The 16,112-nt window shown below is 51.0% G+C and overlaps 1 protein-coding gene and 1 long non-coding RNA gene across 7 annotated transcripts in view; one reads left to right on the top strand and one right to left on the bottom strand.

Annotated features, from left to right (window-relative positions):
- Mad1l1 (mitotic arrest deficient 1 like 1) overlaps positions 1 to 16,112 on the bottom strand; it is a 357,731-nt gene that overhangs the window by 217,868 nt on the left and 123,751 nt on the right. The window contains exon 1 of one of the 6 annotated variants that reach the window (XM_071605259.1): positions 12,716 to 12,774. The exons of the other annotated variants lie outside the window; for them this stretch is intronic. The gene's annotated coding sequence lies outside the window, so the exon portion shown is untranslated. Of the gene's footprint in view, positions 1 to 12,715; positions 12,775 to 16,112 lie in introns of those variants that run through there. 6 annotated transcript variants of the gene reach the window in all.
- Positions 503 to 10,509, top strand: LOC114081203 (uncharacterized). Its single transcript, XR_003580743.2, has 7 exons — positions 503 to 826; positions 4,856 to 5,057; positions 5,422 to 5,626; positions 7,958 to 8,325; positions 9,140 to 9,260; positions 9,526 to 9,620; positions 10,081 to 10,509. It is a non-coding gene; the product is annotated as an uncharacterized lncRNA (long non-coding RNA).

Raw genomic sequence — 16,112 nt, 5'->3', positions numbered from 1 at the left:
GGCATTGAACATCCAAGGGCCTGCCTCATGGACTCCACCCACATGGATCACATGCACAAGAGTTTACTAATGCAATGTACAGTTAACCAGACATAAACTGAGTGATAGAGGGCAAAAGGAACAATCCAAAGACTGTGGGAGGCAACAACTGGACAGCTATGATTCCTTGGACTTCATGACAAAAGGGAAAGACTGAAATAATTAAAATCTGGAAACCTCAGAAGAGGGCCCCGTGGTATAGAGCACTGATGGTGTCTGAGCCAGGTGGGAGCCCTGCAGGGTCTGGGCCCAGGCCTCTGAAGAGGGCCAAGCTTGCAAAGGCTGCTGCTACTGAGCTCTGGAAAAACTGAAGACTGGATACAGCTGCTGTGTGGTGATAAGGAAGTGTCTGAAGGAGAGGAAGGTGGCCACAGGCAGAACAAGCCAAGGGCAGGGTGCCGGCCCCGGCCCCGGCCCCCTCCCCCTCCCCCTCCCCCTCCCCCAGTCTGGCCATATCTCTCTAGTACCCACTATGGGCTGACAGTCAGACAGTTGCAGAGGGCTGCAGGTCCCAGCACTGCAAGATGGAACACAGAGAGGGGACTCTAACTGAGAGGGGACTTTGCAACTGGCAGCGGTGAAGACAGAAAAAAATGAGTGCTGTTTTCTCACATCAAGAGGCATCCTGGAAGGTACTGAAGGCACAGAGGCAAAGGAAGGAAGGGCACCACGTGTGGGTGGCAGGAGAAGGGCAGGCAGGAGGTGGTATTCACATCAGGAAGCGTTCCAGCCCAGCAGCAGCGCTGCAGAAGTAGGAGCCCCTGAAGGACTCACGGCCCAACAGGAGGTAAGTGAGGATCAGAAGGGAGACACAGGGCAGACAGGGAGGGGCCTACACAAAGACTCAAGAGGATGAAAGGGAGCAAAGTCAGAAAGTAGGGACAGCCCTTTTGGGGCCTTTGCTAGGCCACAGAGGTGAGCCAAAACTAGGTCAGTAGAGGGCATAGGCAAGAAGAGACGGGCTCTTGCTTATAAAACAGAAAACAGTGTGGAAGAGTGTTGTTCACGTGTTCCAGGGACCGGTCCTGTCGAATCAGGAAGAGGCAGAGTACTGTGGGCAGTGAAGGGACAATTTCGCCTGAAGGCCCAAGACAATGAGAAGGACTAAAATATGGTGAAAAGAGGGAGGTTGGCCCCTCCTCAACACACACACAGAGCCCAAAGGCTCCCAAGCAAGTTTCTCAAAGTGCTACTGAACCCAAGGATGCAGGTGGGTGGGACAGTAACCCTGGATCAGAACAAGACCTCTCCGTTCTGTCCCACAGGCTCTCTGAGGGCCTCGCTGGCTCAGAAGCCACTGGGTGACCAAATCCCACAGCACTAACCCACACCAGTTCCCAGGCTGCGGGTCCATCCCCATTGGGAAGCTCCCTCTGTTCACGCTCAGCCTTTCTTCTAAGGGAAGAAGAGAGCACTCATAAAAAATTAAACTTCTAGCTCCATGCCAAGCTGAACTCTAAGGTCAGCAGTATTTCCATGAGCCTTTGGGAGTTCAAAACAAAGCTCTTGGTGCTTCAAGGAGAAGCTGGGCATGTTTATCGATCGCTGCCTTTTTGAGGCGGCATCTAGTGAGAGAAACAGTCCATGCTTTTGAGAAGCCATCTTTGTAAGTGGCAGGCCACTGCAGTCCACTTTTATGAAGTCTTCATCAGAAACAGGCTAAGAATATCCACTTGAAGGAACAAGGAAAGGACACAAGAGACTCCAGAGTGGCAGGAGACATTTTCACAACCTTCTCCAAGAGACTGCTGGCTGCGCTTCTTCCCTTGCTCGGCCCAGCGTGTCACCAGCTCTGCTGTCTGTCTTCTCACAGCTCCAGCCCGGCAGCCCAAGCACTAACAGGGCAAAGAAAGGACATGTGTGCAAACAGACACCGAGATTCCTAGACAACATGGCCACCATGAGGGACTGCCTCTGAAAAGGAGCAGGGCAGGTGGTACAGTGCATCCTGCATGCTTGGGATGAGTGAGGGGCTGCACGGTCACAGTGCCTGAGCCCTGCCTGGTGTGCAAACCCAGGGGCACAAAGGTGCCTCAGTAGCCACAACCAGTCCCAAAGCCAAAACAAGAACTCTGAGCTAAGCACCACCCCTATAATGGACTGAATTTATCTGTGTCCCCAAATTCATATTTTGAATCTAAATCCCAACATGACAGTGTTTGGAGGTGTAGCCCTGGACAACTAGGTCACAAGGGAAGAATCCTCATGCTGGAATGAGTGTTCCTATAAGAAGTCCCCTGCCTCCCCATCTCCACTCTCTCACGGTGAGAACACAGGGAGAAACACTGAACCAGGATGACAGCTCTCGCCAGGCACTAGTGATCTTCAGGGGCCAAGGACTTTTCAGCTCCAAAAATGAGAGAAAGGAATGTTTATTGTTTGAGTCCCAGACTCTGGTACTTTTGTGATGGGGACCTGAATTCATTACAACCACCTTCTCATCCGTAACACCTGGACAAGAGCTGACACAGGAAGCTTTCTGATGGCTGCTCAAACATTTCCCTGACAGCGTGTGCCAATCTGTGGGTGGTCTCCAATTGGTTAAGTTACAAATATAATTGCATGGGTACATTGTTTTCAGTAATTGCTCTTTTGCATAAAACTCTGCAGGAAAATATTGATAAAATTTAATTCAAACTGTTGCAAAGCCCTTAAAAACACCTTTATTCTTAGTCATGGACACAGATCAAAATCCACTAACAGTCCTACTATCATGGACAATAATGTACCAATAAAAAATATGGAAAAGACTACTAATACTTAAATTAGGAGAAAAAATGCCCACCAAGAGGACTGTGGATGGAGTTCAATGGTAGACTGCTTGCCTAGCATGCTTGAGTCCCTGCATTCACTCCCCAGCACCACAAAATATAAAAACAACAAACAAACAAAAAAGAAAAAAACAGTAACACAAGTGATTTTTGGCATTCTCCTTTTTGCAAATGGGTAAATGCAGACCCACATGACTGAGTCACCTGAGTCAGGCCACTGTGTCCCCAACAGGAAACAGCAACTGCTTGCCCTCCACAGCCTCTCGGTACTCTGTGGATGACCAAGTCCTGGAGCACCACAGCAGTGATGGCAACAGCCAGAGTCAGCCCAAGTCAAGCCACCCACCAACTGGTGCCATGCCATATGCCTACCTCAGGGATAAAATGCCCCAATCTCCCAGGCCATGCAAGGGTGCTGACCTACCCCAGAGCCAGGCCTCTGGGCTGGATGTGTTGCACTGTTACCTACACAGTCCCCACTGTGCAGAGGAGGAGCAGGGCACTATGACATGGCTCCCTCCCAGCACATCAGGAAATCTCCAGGAGCTGAAAGAAATTCTAGAACTCTGCTTGTCTAGTGAGTAGAAGAATCAAGCTGGGAAGAATCATAGGCAGGATTAGGAAATGGAAGACAGGGTGAGGGCCAGCTGGTCCCACCAATGAACTAAACCTGGAGTGTGTGCCAGGCCCCCATCCTGGGCCCAGAAGACAGCTGCACACTCCATCAAGATGGGCACTGACAGATAAGAGGATGTCAGAGTCTAATAGACAGTGAGCTGATCAGCAGTCCAATGGGATGGGGCGCCATGATGCTCTGAGGCAGCAGACAAGACCCCAGAACCACCGTCTGCCAATGGAGCTTGAAAGGGGCAAAGACAAATAAGCCTAGTCTCAGTGAAGTGAGAAAAGGGTGCTAGGGGATCCCCCCAACAACTGAGGAAAGGGCAAAGGAACAGTGAACACAGATAAGAGCAGAGAGGACTGCCTGCGGTGTCGGGGATGCCTGCTCCAGGTGGTCTGCAAAAGCAGACCAGGCAAAAGCAACGGAAGACAACAGATCAGTTACAAGGGGCGAGAAATCTCACACTCAGAGCCCTCCAAGGTGAAAAGACTACTTGGTGAGAATTTCTCCCAACAAAGAGACCACTGTGGCTAGCCAAGCACTAGCAGCGGGGCCCCAAAGAGAATCAATGATGACCAGATTTCAGATGACTTACTTAAGATTTCCAGGTGAACCTGGGCTTTATTTCTGGCTGGTGTAGCCTGAAAAACAAGTAACACATGGACAGGAGACTAAACATTCTGCAAAATAGGAGAAAGAAGCTGATCATACCCTTTCCAGGTGGGCACTCGCCTGGAGATGGAGTAAGGAGCTCCCTTTCTCCAGCTGCCTCCAAAAGAAGTTTTAGTTTCCAAGTTATTGTCAATAAAGAATAGGTCACAGCACCCAGCACAGAGGAGCTCCTAAGTACTATGGGCAGTAGGAGCCAGTGGCCCAAGTGTGCCCTGCAAGAGGTCTCAGGGCAGTCAGGAAAGCAGGGCTGCACTCCCCACAGTCCTGCCCTGTCCTCGCTGTTAAGGCAATCCACAGACAACTGACCCAGAGTCACGGCGCCCTCCTTTTGGCAGCAGACAGGAGGGAGACCAGAGGTTTCTATGGACCACAGTCCAAGGAAGGGCAAAGCCCATCCAGAGCATGTCCAGATCAGTGCCTTTGAAAGAAGCAATTAGAGTAGAGAGAAAGCGAAGGATAAATGTCTGAACAGTGCTCTCTAGACAGGAATTCCTACCCAGGCCAGCACAAAGCCCAGATAGCCAGAAGGAGGTAGAAATGGGCTTGGTATCTGGGGAAGAGCGGAGCCCAAAGCAAGGACTCCAGGCTCCCACTTAGGGAAATATCACCCAGTCCATGTGCTGGGGAGAGGACCCCCCAGGGCCTGCTTGTCCTCGAATCTTCCCATCCCTGTGAAGGGATCGACACTCACCAAGCCCCACCAGGCAGCACCAAGGAGCCTCCCTGAGCTTCCCTTCCCTACCACATCCAGGGTCCAGTGAAGCCTCCAGAGAACATTCAGAGCCAAGCTCCATTCCAGGCTGGGGTGTGACTGCTCCATGGCCTCCTGGCTGCCATCCCTGCCCTCATGGACCCACTCATCCTCCTAGCCACCGAATCGACCCTGAAATGTGAACTCAGCACAGTCTGGTCCCTGGAGCCCCTCCATGACTCCCGCAGGAGCACCAGGCCAGGTAAGCCCGCCGCCCCCAGCTGCTTCCCAGGCACCATGGCCACACTCCCTATCCACACATTCACGCCTGTCACCTCAGGCTTTGGGTGGCTGTGCCTGCATCCTAGAGAACTCTCTCACCTGATGCCCCCATCAGACAAGCACCTTCCTGCCTACCACCTAGTTTAAGTCACCTTTACTATTTGATCTCATGGCCCCTGTTCTTTCCCCCATGTCATGACTTGCCATATTAACACACATTTATGTGCTTAATGCCTTCCTGCCCTCCTGCATGCCAAGAGGGCAGAGGTGGCAACTGTTCAGATCCCTACTCCATGTCCAAGTGCCGTGCAGAGTGGCTCTTCAACAAATCCCTGTTGTTTCAGTTCATACTGACGACAGGCCACCTCTAAGAAGTGGAATCATGGAATGAAGCCTGTAGCACCTCACCGAATACTAGGCTGCTCATGGACATGCCAAGGCTGAGGAGACAGAGTTCCGGGGCTTCAAGAGGACGGTGCAGACAGCAGGTGTTGTGGAATTTACAGCCCATTTGGGGAACAGCAGCAGGAATATGTCGGGTGGCTCCAGGTGAGGGCACAGTGGGAAAGCAGGAAGCATTCTGCACAGGGTTCTTGGGGCAGAGGACAGCAGGCAGGCCTAGGAGGCTGGCAGGGGCTGAGGAAAACTGTCCACTGGATGCACCTGGCCTGGGCCTGGAGGAATCCTCCAATTCTGACAGACAGCACTGTCTGCCAGGACAACCTCCCATACCACATGCACATGCTTGAGAGTATGCTGAGTTTACATTTCAGGAAATGCAAGCAGCCATGTTTACAGGGGCTGGAAGGAGCAATACAGCAGACGAGACCCCAGAACCCCTGTCTACCGCTGGAGCTTGAAAGGGGCAAAGACAAAGGTAGTAAAATTTTAGATGGAGCACAGACTAGGCAAAGGTTTCCAGAGGGCAAAGACAGCACTGTACTGCTGCCAAGCTCCTAAACCCCTTCCCTGCCACGGCAGAAGGTCGTGGGGGGTGGGGGGGGGAGACATACCTATTCTTTCTTGTGAGTAGGTCAGGTCAACCATGGAATCAGTTCCACAGAGGCAGCGTGGCCAATGCAGGGGCTCACGTCTCAGGTACTTTTGAGAAGGAAATCAATAGCTGCTTCTGGAGAGAAGCATGGAGACATGGTCCTGAGATTCCACTGGAGCAAGGGGCCCAGTGAATGCGTACAAAGCCTCATAGCATCTGCCTAAGGAGGCTCCGCACACTGACAGACTTCTCCAACCTCCGGCCTTCTCACTGACACTCAGAGTCACTGATCTCAACCCAGTCCAGCTGGCTACACCACACTTAATAAGTCACATAGGGAAAGTAGAAAGCAGGTAAGTACCCAGCAAGCACTGGGTCTCTTCACGCGCCTTAATGGGATGGGTACATCTATCTGTGTCCAGTATGTCGGGTGGCTCCTTTGTAATGAGCTGGTGGAGATGCACATCCCAACCACCTTTTCTAAATCTGTGCAGGACCGAGGGTGGCAGCAGAGGTGGTCAGCAGGGTTCTCCTGCACAAGTATGCTGCCCTCACCCCTGGGCAAAGCCCTCAAGGTTACAGGATGCCACTGCATATATAATCTTATGTGGTGTCCACAAGCACCTGAGCAGCTCACATGAGAAGCAAGCCTGGCCAGGGCCACAGACAGGAGTCATGTCCAGAGCATTGCCTACCCACATGGGCACTCCCATGTGGCCAAAGCCCACAGACTATGACAAGGTTGCCTTTGAAACGAGTGGGGAGAAGGAACCAGAGACACAGAAGGGAGCAGAGGCAGTCCTGCCCCACCTCCTAACACTGTGTGCCCAAGCGCAGACTCGGAGCAGCAAGCTTCCCCCAGCGCCCTCGACGCCTAGGCTCAGCCTGGCACGCAGCTGTCTTTATTTACGCCATCTAATTCCAATCTTAAATGCCTCCAAGTGTCATTACACATTTCTCTGAAAAAAATAAAAATAAAAATCCAAACAGCAGAAACAAAACCAGAGAATGAGAAAAGCAAAGACTGAAATAATTACCAATCAACTGCACGGCCGAGGGAGCAGGCTCCGAAGCTATAGTCTGGCCTCCCGGTCACTGCTCCCGATGATGCCTCTGATGAGTGCTCTGTTCCTAACATCTCATCAATTCGAATCACCAAATTCAATTTGCATTCCCAGATAAACAGAGGCCACCCAGTAAATACTCTCATCTGACCTTGAAATGTGAGAAGGAAAATTGCCCCTTGCAAATTCAATTTGATCCCAAACATAATGCATAACCCAACTTAGTTGATTGGGAACCAACCTGTAATCCCATTGGTGGGGCTGCCTCCAAAGCCAGGGCATTGGGCAGGAGCAGGACAGTAAGCTTAGCCCCCAGGTTGCTGATAAGTGGCTCAAGTCTTTACTGAGCAACTACCATGTATCCTCCTGCCCAACTTTTGGAAGAAAAAAAAAAAAAGATGTAGATAGATAATTAAGACGATCTGAAGTGATGGCTGATGCAGGCACACATGGCAGATGTCCTGGAGCCACCCAGGTCCAACTTCTGGAGGCAGAGGAGAAGGAGAACTCTCACGTGTAGCATCTCAGCCTTGATGTGCCCGTGGACAAGGTTCTGAGCACATGGCTTTCTCTTAGGGAATGCAGAAAAGGAAGACATAGACAGTCAAAGAGTCACCAGGCAGCAGAGCGAGGCTGGAAGAAGATCATCTATGCTCTTTCACACACCAGAGGTCAGCAAACAGCCCTCTGCTTATTTTTTGTAAATAAAGTTTTATCAGAACATAGCCATGCCCACTGCTGACATATTATATGTGGCTGGTTTCCTGTGGAAAACTGTGTGACCTAAAAAAACAAAAATATTCACCATCTTGCCCTTTACAGAGAAAGGCTACCAATCTGTGGACCACACCAAAGACGCAGAGTTACCAGCAGAGCGACCGAAATAAAGACATGAGCTCCACCTTACTGAGGGCCATCCCAACACTGCCAGCACCCCGGCACGAGAGCAGCTCCCAGAACAAGACACTCCTGCCAGCCTGGCCCAGACACAGACCCCACAAATTCATGAATTCCAAAAAAAGAAAAAAGAAAAAAAACCTTGCTAATCTATAACCCACTGCCCCCTCTCACCTAGTAACTCACTTATACATACATCACTGCCTTCTTGCAAATAGGACTCCATCAAAGGACACGGAGAAGCAGCTCAGGAAAACACGTAGAAACCCCTTTCTCAGTCTCTCTCCAAGAAGGTGTGTTTGATGAAGCAGAGGTACTGAGCCCCTGCCTGGGATGGAGGGATTTCTACTTCATGCTCAGCTAAGGCCACAAACACACAGGGGTATGATACTTCCCAGGGACGCTGCATCTGGAGGCACAGTTGGGACATGACCTTGGGCCTTGGCACAGGGCACCCTGGCTCATTAATCCTCAGCTATCTCACTCCCTCCCCAGCCCCCCAGCCTTCTGAGATCCAGACTCCATCTCCCACCCTGGACACAAACTCAGGAGAAAGAAGAAAGAGCTGCTGTGACCATTTAAGAGAGACGAGGATCTGGGCAAGGGTTGGGGACACAGCAAAGGAGAGAAAAGAATAGCAGCAATGGCCAAGTTCAGGGAGGGTCCAGATAGCGGGCTCTGGGTCTCAACAGACAAGGGGCACATGGACAGCAGTGGCCAGCTGGAGCCAGGGTCTCTGGACAGGACTCCTTGTCCCTTCTTCATCAGACTATGAGTTTAATAAAAATCCACCTAGTTCCCCAAAACAGGCCTTTAAAGAAACAAAGCTCTAATCATCTGTCATCAACTACACTCTCAATGCTTCTCAAACTCTCAGAGTGTCTCTGTGTTGGCCAAGCTGTCTCCTCCTGACAAGTCCTACATGGAAGAAATATCTGTGGCAGGGCATGGAATGTAGAAAGAACAGAGCTGCCACTGTAGCTGGGGAAAACACACAGGGAAATCCTGCACTGGGCCAGGGCCACCCCACGCACAGAATAGCAGAGGGCAGCTCCCTTGCCAACCCAGCTGAGGACCCCTTCCTCTCCTCCTCCTCTCACTCAATAGGCCAGCATCCCTGAACCTCCTCTGTGTGCTGCTCTGGCTGCCACACAAGACTTGGAAGCCAGTACAGCCCAGGGGATCACACATGTGACAGCCCCAGGATTGAAGACCCAAGGAAACGGAGGTGTGTATGGAGGTGGAGAAGCAATGACCCTCACCAGGGTCCAGATATGATCTGCGTCTCCCAAGAGCTCATGAGTTTGTAGCTTGGTCCTTGGGTGGTGATGGGACCCTAAGAGGCCCCAGGTAGGGGGGCTCAGCACTTGTGGGAGGAGGTGGCAGTTCTGCTCCACAAAACTGAGTCCTTCAGTCAGCTAGAGTGCACCCACAAAGGGGACTGTGGGACTCAGGGCTCTCAGTCGCTCCCTGCTTTCTGGCTTATGACGTAGGTTTGCTTTGCCACGAGCTCCTGCCATGATGCGCCATCCTTGCCAGAGGCCCAAACCCATGGTGCCACCTGATTTTGAACTGGAACCTCCAGAAGGTAATCAAAATAAACCTTTTCTAAGTTAGTTGCCTTAGGTATTTCATTACAGTAACAGAGAGCTGACTAACAATATGTGGGAACACGGAGGAGGAGGGATGATCAGAACATAGCATGGTGAGTGTGAGATTCTAAGCATGTGCGTGTGGAATACAGAAAGGCGGGAAGGGCCCCGGAGAGCTCGGCTGGGGTTCCTGTAAAGGCAGCAATTGCAGCCACCACCCAGGAGGTTGCCCAGAGCATGCTGGCACAGAGCTAGGCCAAAATCTCCATGTCTGGGGACAACAGTCCACATGACAAGTGAAAGAATGGCATGTCACACTGCAGGACCAGGCCAAGAAGAGCTCTGAGAAGTGAGGGCACAACACTTAATTGAGATTGTGAGTCAAATCGGACAAGCAGTTAAGAGATGAGACAGAATAATCTCAGCAACATCTCTCTCTTTGGAATCACCCAACAGCCCAATTAGTGGCTCTGATGCCGAGGTTCCCAGCACTCGCACGATCAATAGCACCCGCTGGCCAGCAGAGCGGGATGGCCTGTCTGCACTCGACCAGCTTCGATCCGCACCTGTGCTCCATCATAATCCTTCCGGCCGCCTGGCGGAGGCTGATTAACAAAGCCCATTCTGCCTGTTTATTCTCCCATTGATTTCACTGTGCTGGACCCAAAGCCCGAACATCAATACCCTGGTGGGTGAGGCACCTTCCCAGGGCCTCTGCAGTCTCTCCTAAGGTGAGGAGTGTCCCCAGCCCCTGTCAATCACATATGCACGGCACAGAGAGCCATCTCTCTGTGTGGGGGACATCGTGGGTGACTAGGGCTAACAGAGTCAATGCTGTCAATAACTAATAAAAAAAAATCCCCAAAGCGTTCCCCACACCGGAAAATAAAAACAAAAGGAGAAAATGAGATTTTCAGAATTCTTAGTTTCTCTTCCACTATTTTTAGTGAGAGCTGGGAGCAGAAGGAGGCATCTGCTGACCGATGGCTATGTCAACACGGCCACTCATTTATTAATCTCACTTCCTCTCACCCCGGGCTCGGGCTTGGAGAGTTGACACTTGGCTTGAGAAATGCCAGCTCTAAGCAGTTTATTTCCTCTTGAACTTTAAGAACTGACTGAGACAGAAGTGACCTTTAAAAGGCAGGGTTAGTGCTTGTCGGAACTGCCGCAGCACTTCTCTGCGTATACAACATCAGAGGTGCCAGGCAAACTCCCGTGAGCGCAGGCAGCGAGGAGTAGAGGCGCTCTGCGGGTGGGGCAGCAGAGGAGGCCTGAGGTGGCACAGGCATCTGGTGACTTTAAACACGCCAAGAGAGCCAAACACATCACACCTCCTGGGGCGAGGGCTGAAGAGGAACAGCGCCAGATGCTGCAAACCCCAGCACACAGTGAGTCCAAGCCCAGCCCCACCACTTACTAGTGGCAAGCAAGATGGACACTGAGAGGCCAACATCTGCTTCTCAAACTCTTCCCAGAAAAGCTCTTGATGACAAAGCAGATATGTTCCCTGACACTCAGGAGCCCTCTCCCAGCCTCTTGGAAATTTTTGTTGACAAGTCTCAAGTGGCCACTGGGAACCTTCTTATGGCCTGGTTATGGGGTATTCCAGGGGGCACAGTGAAATAGGACATCTCTGGCCTGAGGAAATTCACAGTGCCTTTAGTGACACAGGTTGGCCATTCTATCCAAGAGCCAAGAGCAAAGGTCAGACAGGAAACAGTGAGTCTGGAAGGCAGGAAGGCAGGCTCTGGGCGGGGAGATGCTCCCTGGCAGAGGCATTGCTGTGAGGCTGTAAGAAAGCAGGTCCCAGCCCAGTGCCAGTGATGAACATCCCACCCTAGGTGAGAAAAAGGGACAGTACAGCCAAACAGAGGCAGCCCCTAGCCGAGATGGGACATTCACAGGCAAGATGGAGGCACAACCCCACAGGACTAAAGCAAAGGCAATGAAGGTATAAGGGCAATTTCTACACACCAGCAAACTTTAACCAAAGCTCCTGAATCACAGTGGCCATCCACCCACTGCCCAGCATAGGCCACAGGCAGAGCCCAACCCCCAGGGAGGGGTATGGAACAGGAAGTTGTCATGGGAGGAAGTGACCAGGGCCAACACCTGATCAGCTTTAGAGACTGGATATGGACTCCCCATGAACCCAACCAGGGGAAAGGCCACATAAAGGACAATGACCTCATGGAAGAATTCTAGTTCTCGCTGTAGATTATTGAGCAGCACATCATCTGTGCAGCTAAAAGACGTTTCGTGGTAATAGTATTGACAAGAGTGGGGACAGTTGCGGGTATTCAACAGTATTTGGAGAAACTGGTCAAAAATCCAGAAAGTGTTAGAAGTTTCTGAATGGAGTGCAGGAAAATCAAGGTCTCCGTGACTATGCACACCTATTTCACCTTCTGATGGTCCATGACCTTCAGACAGAGAGGCTGGCTGCAAGGGACAGCCCTGACCAACCAGAGAGACCACCACAGGTGTTCAAGGTTTTTACCATGTCCAATGTGTCAGCAAGGAAGAGGCCCAGGTGACCTGAATTTACTGGGAGGGCCAGGGATCTGCCTGCCAGCTCCACCTTAGCTGGTGCACACTGGGCCTCCCACACGCCCACCTCAGAAATGGCAGGAGAGCAGCATAAGAGCAGAGCTGGGCGGCTGCTGCTGAGCCGATGCCCTGCCAGGCCCATCTGCTGAGCACAGATTAGAAGCAGGAAATGCAGCTCAGCAAGCACACAACAAGAAAACACATTTCCTGAGCCACTGTATGACTTCCATTGCTGCTCATCTTCGTCACTCAATGGCAATTCACTAGCTGTTGTAGAAGACACTTAGAATTTACCTCAGGCCTTGGAATGGCTGCTCCTCCTACCTCCTGTGGTCCAGACAGCTCTGGAAGCCTAAGGCCACTCCAGAGGAAAAGAGGCAACAAAAACAAGGCCAAAAGACAGGGACAGTGTTCCCCTATCATCAGGCAAAGGGACTGCTATTCTGGATCCCTGTAAGAATCACGCCAGGTTACCAGACAACAGATCCTCACTGTCACTACCACCAGCTGCACTCTCAGGATACCTCTTAGTCCTTACCTCTTAGATGTACATCATATCACTGATTCTGCCTCCTGCCCCAAGTGAAGTGCTTTGATCATCCCCCTGTGAACAAGGGGCTGATGGGAGAGGAATGGCAAGTGGTGGGTCACCTCCACCAAAGTACATTCCTGAGGAACAGTCCTTTATCTGTCGCCTCAGGGAATCAAGAAACAGAAGTGAAGGAGCCTCACCCACACCTGTTCTGAGACCCCAGGGGAGGACACAGACAGGAGGTGGCTCACCAGACACTGAGTCTGCCAGAGCTGAGACTTGGACTTGGATGTCCAAACTCCAGAACTGTGAGAAATGGATTTCTGTGGTTTATGAACCTTCCAGGCTCAGAAATTTTTGTTACAGCAGCAGAAAATAATGCAACACAGCTTATATCAAAAGACAGTCTTGGTGGATCAATGATTTTAGACATGAAAGACGAAATCATAAAAGGGGGAAATATAAAAGGAAATTTTAATGATCTAGGAAAGAGAAAGTCTTTCTACATTCATACAAAAACAAAACCAACAGAAACACTAAAAGAAACAGCTTCTATATCTGACTACCCAAGAATCAAAAGCTGGCATCTGGAAGAAAACTGTAACCAAACAGGGAAAATGTCAAGTTGGGAAGTCATATTTTCTGACAAAGGCCTAACCTCCTTAGGCTATTAAAGGCTCCTCTAAAAATTAATTTTAAAAAAGACAGAATAATAGGCAAAGATTACAGATAGGAAAAAAACGTAACTAAAAGATCCCTGGACACATTGCCAGTTACCTAAATGGTCCAGGAGCACAGGGACAGGTGCTGCACACACCACCACTAGAAGTCACGAGTAAAGCCACGCACAACACACCTCATGCCTCCTGCTGCCAACAGCAAGGCTGGTGGGCACAGGGAACAGCTGGAATTCCCAGGCTGCTGGTGGAAACCTGCAGCCTCACAAAGTTCACCACACGACTGGGTTCCCAGGTCTGAGGGCAAGGGGCAAGCACATGAGCCCTCAAGTGACCTGCACAAACACACTTACTACCCTCATTCAGGAGGTCAAAATCCAGACACAGTCCACAGGTCTATTAGCAAGAGAATGGCTGTACAAATAGGGTCCTTCGCACCATGAACACCACTCTGACACACGAAGACACGTGTCACCATAGGCCCTGGCCCAATGGAGACAAGCTTCCTCTGCTTGTGTTCAAGGGTCACCTATGTTGTGGTGGGCATATTGGAGGCTATCCCTCTTTTTCTGGTACCATACCTGCCTATTACGTTCAAGAACAGGTGGGAACCCTGTGGTGGAGGAGGTTCCAACAGGGGTCACATTCACATGTGGAGGCTCTAGCAGCCTAGTTTCTGAGGTGCTGGCCATGCTGTACATGTGACACCAGGTACAGACTCATGGAGAACAGTGAGGCTTCTGTTTTTCACTATCTGTAAATCACACTTCAAGAAGGTACTGATTTTTTTAAAAACCATGCTGATATACTATTCTCACCTAACAGATTTCTACCCACAAAAATCCAAGGGCAGAAGCACTGCTTTGACAGGCCGTAGAAACAACGTGAATTAGTTCTCATATTTCATGGCACCCAGGTCCATGGCTTCTCCATGGACATAGGACCTGCAGGCCAGGGGCGACTACCCAGTACACAAGTCCATCATCCTTCCCAGGCCCTGTGGCCAGGAGTCAGGTAAATACGCTCCTAGGAGGAAGCTTCCCCCATGGGGCTGCACAAGGCAGGGCACCTAACAGAGAGGGTCAAGATGAAGAAAAATCAAAGTCAAGATGAAGAAAAAGGACTCAGCACTTGGTGAGGAATCATTAGAGTACTGACACAACCTCACTCATGCCAGAGCCACCAAACTAACCCAGTCCTTAGAACACGGTAATTAAGGAGAAGAGCTGCCAGCATCCTTTAATGAGAGCCTCCAACAAATCGCTCAGCCAGTGATGAGGAGCAGGACAAAGACCTAAAGGGGCAGCTGAGACCATCAGGCAGCACCCAGCATCACCACCCCATCGACAGGCCCCTTAAACGCTGCCACAGGTGATGGATTAGACCTGGACGGGCCCTGATTGCTATTATCTTCTCACACTTAACGTGAGGGTAGAACAGGAGGAATGGAGGGCCCGAGGACAGGGAGATACAGACAAAAATCCTGAGCCTGGTAAGCTGAGGGGAGGATGGCCTGAAGACAAAACGAGCCCCTGGACTTTGAGAAGTTCAGGGAAGAGGTGGCCGTGCATTCAGGACCTGGCTCCAGTCCCAGGGAAGCTCTCCCTTCAGAGGTCTGCGTGTGATGCTGGGCAACAGGGGGCTGATCACCGAGGAGGGCACTAGCCCCCGGGGAGGTGCTGCTGTTGTGTCACGGCCCTGGTGCTGGGGCTCATATTGGTCAAGACCCACAGAACTGTACACGGCAGAGTTTTACTCCTAGGAGATAAAAAGTAATCAGGATGAGGGCCCACTGAGGGGGAACACAAATGGCAAAAAATCATTTCATAAACACAACCCTGCAAGGGTCATGCCGTGAGGCCAGCAGCTCTGGTCTTTCCTGCCAGGTTAGGGCAGAAGAATCATCCACAGGCATCTCTGTTGTAAAAGGATTATTGTTCCCTGACCAAGAACAGTAAGCTGAAAGTTGGGAGTGTAGGTTTAGAAACTGCCTGTCTACAGAGAACAGCTTGATCCCAAGATGTCAGCACCCCACAGTCCCCCAAACAGCACCAAGCAAACATAGTGGCATGCACCAAGAAACCTGGGTCCTTCTGACGTGCTCCAAGACTCTCGCCAAGGACTACCACAAAACAGTACAAGGGCCAAATGCACCTTCCTTCATCCCTCTCACGGTCCTAACAGTAGGCCCTGCAGTGATTCCCACCAACAGAGCAGGAACCGGAAGCACAAGGATGCCAACCAACTGAACCAAAACTACACAGGAAGCTGGGGGCGGGGCAGTGATTGGAACCCCGGCATTCTCGCCAAGCTGGTCCTGTGACCATGGTTTTATTGATTTTCAAACATGACAAATCCTTCACCACTGTAAGCCCGAGATCCACTGGCAGTTAAGGATGCTGGTGTGGAGCTGTGTGTGTGACCACATTGTGTAGTGAAAGAAAGACGAATTTAACATCACATTCTTGAGTTGTTGCATATTAAGTAAAGAAATCAACCAAGTTGCCTATTCCTTCTAATCGGTCCCATGGGCAGTCTACTGTGGGCAGAGCTCTAGGAGAAGCTGGCGGCAATGTGGTCATAAGCTAAGAGATCTGGTTCAGACTTTGTTGAAGTTCTTCTCCCCTGCAGAAATGCACACACACAGCAATGGGCAGACAGTGCTGTGAGAGCAAAGGGGCTGTGGCTCTGGTGCAAGAGGAACCCCTGTGACAGCAGTGGGATCT

The sequence above is a fragment of the Marmota flaviventris genome, chromosome 19, assembly GCF_047511675.1.
Source record: "Marmota flaviventris isolate mMarFla1 chromosome 19, mMarFla1.hap1, whole genome shotgun sequence".
Classification (NCBI taxonomy): Eukaryota; Metazoa; Chordata; class Mammalia; order Rodentia; family Sciuridae; genus Marmota; species Marmota flaviventris.
The sequence above is the reverse complement of the archived record's forward strand: the minus strand, read 5'-3'. Positions and strand labels throughout refer to the sequence as shown.